Consider the following 6,801-nt stretch of genomic DNA (forward strand, 5'->3'; position numbering starts at 1 on the left):
CGTCGATGGGGGAGATGTAGCTCGTTGGAGGTAGCCAAAATGGGTTGCGACCTCCCTGTCGTCGCCGGAGGACTGGAAATCCACCCTGGTCGTGCTCGGTGGCTGGACAGCAAAGGACCACCGGTGGCTCATTGTCTGTTCTGGCGGAAATCCGACAGCACCTCCCTGCTGTCGTCGTGCTCAGGACCCTTCTCTACACACAAACTACACTTCTGCCCTGCTGTAGGAAGCTACCTGCCAGCTTCTCTCCGACCACCTCAGCAGCAGCTCCCCGAGGTGTTGCTTCATCTTCCCATGCCTGGTTTCTGCCGTGAAACACCACGAACAGCAGCAGCTAAAACCAGAGAAGCTTCGGCTGCTGTTCAGTACTTAGATCTGTAGGAAACTTTATGATTTAACACAATAAGGGAGGATTATGGGGGAGATAACTAGAGCTCAAGGGGAACTCCGACCCTGAGCTCTAGAACGAGACCTCAGATCCTGTTTGGAGATAAAATGAGTCTTGACGATTCATTTCCATTTCTGCTTTACAAATAGTTCACGCCAACAAGAGTTTAGGGCAAAAATTACAAAAATGCCCCTGAGGCATATTTAAACAGAAATAGCATAAAAACAGAAATGTAATTAAAAGATATTTTACCCAGTGACTCACCCATGGTGCCGCTGAGTTACCCGGCTCGCTATCAAGTTCATAACATCAATCTCACCCTGAAGAAAGAGCTTGTCCTCAAGCTCGAAGGTAGGATAGGCTTGATGAAAAGTCTCCACATCTTCCCATGTGGCCACTGCTGCATTGGTGTTAGCCCACTGGATGATAACCTCCCACTTGTTGTGAAATTGACGCGCTTACAAGGCCGTGGCCGGAGAGAAAATAACACGCCCTTCCTTGACTGGCGGTAAGAACAACGACGGAGGTGGTTCGGATCCTTTGAAGGGTTTGAGGAGGGAAACATGAAAGACGTTGTGGAGTTGAGCATCGGGAGGAAGTTGCAGCTAGTACGCCACTTGGTCAATGTGCTGAAGAACTGGAAAGGGCCCAAAGAATTTGGGAGAGAGCTTGTTCTGGGGCCCGACAAGAGACTGTTGACGGTATGGTTGTAAGTGAAGCTACACATACTCATCGGGGTTGTACGTCACATCTCGGTGGCCCTTGTCACAGTAAGCTTTCTTTCTGGCCTACTCGTGTTGGAGACATTGGGTGGCTGCTTGAAATACATCACGGTCCCGCAGTGCCTGGTCCAAGACATCAACTCGGTGGAACCGGCCATATAGGACAGCAACCAGGGTGGATTCCAGTCGTAGAGGACCTTGAAGGGTGTGGATTGCAAGGCGGTGTGGAATGTGGTGTTGTAGCAATATTCAGCCCAGGGGAACCATTCCAGCCACCGGTGTGACCGGTCTCCCACGAACACTGTAAGTACATTTCCACTGTGTGGTTAATAACCTCTGTCTGCCCATCTGATTGCGGGTGATAAGAAGAAGAAAAGTTTAGCTTGGTACCGCATAATTGGAAGAGTTCTCTCCAAAAGTGGCTGGTGAAGATCGCATCACAGTCACTCACAATAGACTATGGAATGCCGTGCAGACGAACAATCTGGTCGAAAAATACTTCAGTGACTCTGGAAGCCCTATACGGATGAGCCAACGGGATAAAATGAACATACTTGGAGAATCTGTCAAGCACCACCAAGAGGACGGATTTTTCAGCTGCCTTGGGAAGGCCATCAATAAAGTCCATGGAAAGATCAGCCCAAACCTGTGATGGAAGGGCAAGAAATTGAAGGACGCCCGTAGGTAATAAATGATCATCCTTGTTTTGTTGACATGTATGGCACGAGGCGACGTACTTAGAAATTGCGGACTTCATGCCTTGCCAGTAAACATCAGCCCTGATCCGATGTAGTGTCTTTTGAACTCCGTCATGTGAGCTATCATGGTAGGTAGACAAAATGATGGCAACCAAGGGGGAGGAGTGCGAAACATATATACGATCACTATACATAACAATGTCATTCTGAATGGCCCACCTGGAGTCCATGGTTCCCGCAGTGATCTTCTGAGATAGCACCTAGAGAGTGGGGTTAATCCTTTGGTCGTCTTTAATGGAAGCTAGCAAGAGAGATCTGGGCTGGCTAATTGCATAGAGTTGTGGTGATTCCTCCAGACAATGCATCAACCACCTTGTTCTGTGTTCCACTGTGAAGTCAAAACCCTAATAATTTGCTAATCCAGTGTTGTTGTGGCGATGTCGAGATGCGCTGTGCTAGCAGAAGTTTCAGGTTGTAGTGGTCTGTGCGGATGAGGAAAGTGCATCCCCACAAGTAAGGCCACCAGTGTTGAACTGCCTTGGCCAACCCAATCAGCTCGCCCTCATAAGCTAGTAATTTCTGGTGATGTGCTGCTAGCTGCCGGCTAAAATATGTGATAGGGTGTTGTGCTTGTTGTAGGATCACCCCATTGCCACCCCCTGAAGCCTCACACTCCACCACAAATAGGGCCTCAAAGTCCGGTAGTTGCTGGACCGGAGTAGAAGATAAAGCCTGCTTAAGTGCCATGAAATATTCTGTTACTGCCTCTCCCCAGACGAAGGCGTTGCACTTGAGGAGATTGGCCAATGGAGTGGCCAGTGGACCATAATTCTATACAAATTTCTGATAGTAGCCTGTGAGCCCCAAAAATCCTCTTATGGCCGAAATGTTGTGTGGTTGCGGCCATTTGGTGATTGTTGTGATTTTTTCTAGGTCCATTGTGACACCCGTTGCTGAAATGATGTGGCCAAGATAGGCTACTTGAGCCTCCTTGAAGGAGCATTTGGAGAGTTTGACGAATAAGTGATGTGCTCGGAGGAGTTGGAAGACACTCCTTAAGTCTTCGAAATGTTATGCTCTTTATTTGCTGTAAATGAGAATATCGTCAAAGAAAAACAACACAAATTTGTGGAGATAATCACGGAATACCTCGTTCATCAAAGTCTGAAAGTGGACGGTGCATTGGATAACCCGAAAAGCATCACCACGAATTCGAAGTGGCCATGGTGAGTACGGAATGTGGTTTTCTTGATATCTGGTGCATTCTGATTTGGTGATATCCTGATCTCAAATCCAGCTTGGTGAAAATGGTTGATCCATGTAATTCGTCCAAGAGCTCATCCACCATTGGACTGGGAAACTTGTCTTTGATGGTCTTGGCATTGAGCTCCCTAGAGTCCACGCAGAACCGCCATGTGTCATCATGTTTCTTAACTAGGATAACCGGTGCAGAAAATGGGGAACAGTTGCTGCGGATAAGGCCTTGTTCTAGCATGGTCGGGCATTGCCGTTCAATTTCATCTTTCTGAAGGTGTGGGTATCTGTATGGTCTAACCACCACTACATCTGAGCCGGCTTTTAAACAAATACGGTGGTCATAGTGCCGCAATGGGGAAAGCCCAGATGGCTCCCAAAATACGTTGGTGAACTCCGCAAGTAACTGGTCCATGTTGCTGGCCGGTGGTTGCTACTCTCATAATAGGTGGACATGGGACCCGGCCGTAGTACCACTGCCTTTTAAAAGCACTGATTTACCTTCTGCTATGAAGCTCATCGTTAATGGCGAGAAGTCCCACAAAATGGGGCCTAATGTTTGCAGTCACTTAACCTCGAGGACCATATCAAATCCGACGAGAGGGATGACAAAAAATGCAGTGGTAAAGTGAGTGTTACCAATGGAAAATTGTACCTCCTTGCTGACCCCATAGCTCGTAACCTTCTCCCCATTTGCAACTGAAACTGTGGCAATTGGGTGATGTTGGATTCCCAATCGGAGGTGTTTCGCTTTTGTCACGTTGAGGAAGTTATGTGTGCTGCCCGAGTCCACTAATCCCACTAGTTCCTAGTCAGATACTTTGGCTCACACCTGCATGGTTTACTGTCCTGGATCTGACACATGGATTAGTAGGGAGGAAGAAGAGAAAGACGAAGATCAAGCCAAAAGGAAACTTGAAAACCCTAGGTTCTTTGAGAAGAATGCACACCCTTGAGCTCGTTGAGGAGAACTCAAAACCCTTGTTTACTCTAAATCAATGATTCCCTTTATCATTAATCTTACCCCTTAAATAGGGTTCACGCTGACAAGGTTTAAGATAAAATATTATAAAAATACCCTTGTAAATAAAATATTCCAAAAATACCCATGTGGCCAATTAATTATTTAACTGAAATAAAATAAAGTAAAGTAAAGAAAAATAATTAAAATATTAATGTTATTGCGTGCATAACATTACACCCCTCAGGCAGAAAGAACTTGTCCTCAAGCTTGAAGGTAGGGTCTACTTGCCCGTGTTGACATCTCCACCTGATCTCAAGTATCAACCGCGGTATCTGTTGCAGCCCTCTAGACTACAAAAATGGAGCATCCAACCAGAGAAACAGTTTTTTTTTTTTTTTTGCCGACATTGCCAGCATCACTTGCTGTAGCATACCCCAATACGAATAAGCAACTGAACAACAAGTTGAAGTATCACCTGCTCCAAATTGGCAACTTCTACTTTGATATGAACAGCCCTTGTGTGATCTGCCTCAACAGTTGCCTCATTGGCAAAATGCAGCATGTCCCCAGTAACATCAGTCTTTGGACCCAATTAATGTTCAACAAAGTTCTCAACATTCTTGACTAAAGTACCATGAGTGTAAGCACTGAATGGACGTAGGTAAGTGACCTCATCTAGTCCAACGGCATGAGTTTCCATTGAACCAAATAGTTCTAGTGAAGCTATGCATAATCCTTGTTGCAAAACCATCAACTTTATCTATGGATCCCTTACTGATGAAGTTCGCACAAACAACAACATTCCGTTGTTGAAGTCTTTGCTATAGCTGTAGACCAATATGGTGGATACCTGTGTTGGCAGTAGCAACATTGTGGGAATTCTGTTGAAAGTAGTCACCAAGAGTATGTAGTGAGCTCTGGGGAATTTCTGTAGCAGCAACGTGGAAATTGGCAGTCCTTGCCATGTATGGCATCGCTATTACTGTCAAAAGGACAGTAAGGAATGCTTCAACTGTCCCAGCTGCCCCAAGGCGATGACCATCAGCTCCCTTTGTTGAAGACAATGAATAAGCCTCGGAAAACCTTTGTGTAGAGCTCAACAACATTGCTGTCCATGAGACTGTCCAGATATTGATTTGTGTTCTATCCACAGTATGAAAAATCATTCTCCACAGTTTATTCTCCACCATTTCTAGAAAAACCCAATTGCAAAGCAAAAAAATCATTGTTTTTCAGTAGTGGTTTTTGGCTGTCTAGTAGTAAGTTTTGTTGTACTGCCACCGTTTTCAACACTGGTTGCTGGCTGGCTAGCAGCAATATTTTTTTGCACTGTAGCAGCCTGAGTCCTTGGCTGTCTAGTAGCAATGGGTCCTTGGAAAAACAACACTGTTGTTGGTGGAACAACCGATGAGCCTCTCCAAAATACAAAAGATCATGGACTTCATCGCATTTAGTCGCGACTTCCATCATATATGTGCTTTCTTCCCACTCTTCCCCTTAGATGTCAGGTATTCCTTGATATCATCCTTCATATTCACAACATCAGGAGCCACCAAGTAGAATTTCACATCTTGGTACTTCTCGAGCAGATAAGCTAATGAGCGAACATGCCTACCATTTGCCAGATATCCCACTAAGGCAACACTAATACCATCCAATTTGCCTATCTCTCTTCCGATTGGATACACATCCAACATAGCCTGTGTAGGGTGCTGGCCTAGACCATCCCCAACAATAATAACAGAAATCCCTACTGTTGATGCAGCTCTTCTGACAGCACCACTATCAAAGTGCCTCATGACAATTATATCAGAGTATCCTTCGACAATTCTTATGGTATCTTCAAGTGTGTCTCCTTTTTCTGCCGAAGAAAATTTTCGTGCATTTTCTATCGTCAAAACTTCTCCATCCAACCTTTTCAAGGTCGACTCAAAGGACAATCTGGTCCTAGTTGAAGGCTCATAAAAGAGAGTGGCCAGGAGATAACCCCTCAAATTTTGACAATTAGAAGAATGTTTCTTTATCTTTTCCATTTCCCACGCCACTTCACATATTGCATTGAGAATATCAAATTGTTGAGCCACAATTACATCATCTAGTTGAAATATTTCTCACAAATAATAAGTTGTAATTCAAGAACCTGAGTAAAAGCCTTGAGTTCCTTGACCAAGTGACATTCTTTCATTTTGCTCTTCCAACCAGTCCATACATGGCAAGCCTCGTTGATGTGATGGAAATGAACTTCTATACAGAAAGTTATGAACCAGAAAATGTTAAGATAGAAATCTTGCATAACCACACGAAGTGGCTGGATGACACTTTGTTATGGTGCCCCTTGCATAACCCATAATCATGGAATTCCACGACACTAAATATTGCATAACCAGTCCATACATGGGACCTAAAAATATCAGCACAACGTTGTCAATTTGACCAATAACAAACTCATTGCTGCTGGTCCCATCAATAAAAAAATCCTTCATCCAAAAAATTATCTCAACCCTGCCCTAAATACCCAACAAAATTTTATCACCAAAATTCACACCTGGTTGAAGAATTTTGACAAATAGTGGTCGAGCAGCATACAAATCATCCAAAAAATTAAACACAAGGTTGCCAATTGATATGGGACATGCACACTGCTGTTGTTCTCGTCAATAGAAAAATGAAACAGCACACTTAAAATTTTTTCTATCAATCCCGGCATCCCCAAAAAAATTTCATCTCAGAATTCTTTCACAAAAGCTGGAATTTCGTCAAAATGGTTTTGTTTCT

At 44.3% G+C, this 6,801-nt stretch overlaps 1 pseudogene; it reads right to left on the reverse strand.

Moving 5' to 3' along the window:
• Positions 1 to 4,338: 4,338 nt before the first annotated feature.
• LOC137952591 (aspartate carbamoyltransferase 1, chloroplastic-like) lies at positions 4,339 to 6,146 on the reverse strand (annotated as a pseudogene).
• Between the last annotated feature and the right edge of the window lie 655 nt (positions 6,147 to 6,801).

The sequence above is a fragment of the Aristolochia californica genome, unplaced genomic scaffold (assembly GCF_029961685.1).
Source record: "Aristolochia californica isolate CCGP_79_NKW_82.1479 unplaced genomic scaffold, dmAriCali1.0.hap1 SCAF_16, whole genome shotgun sequence".
In the NCBI taxonomy this organism is placed as follows: Eukaryota; Viridiplantae; Streptophyta; class Magnoliopsida; order Piperales; family Aristolochiaceae; genus Aristolochia; species Aristolochia californica.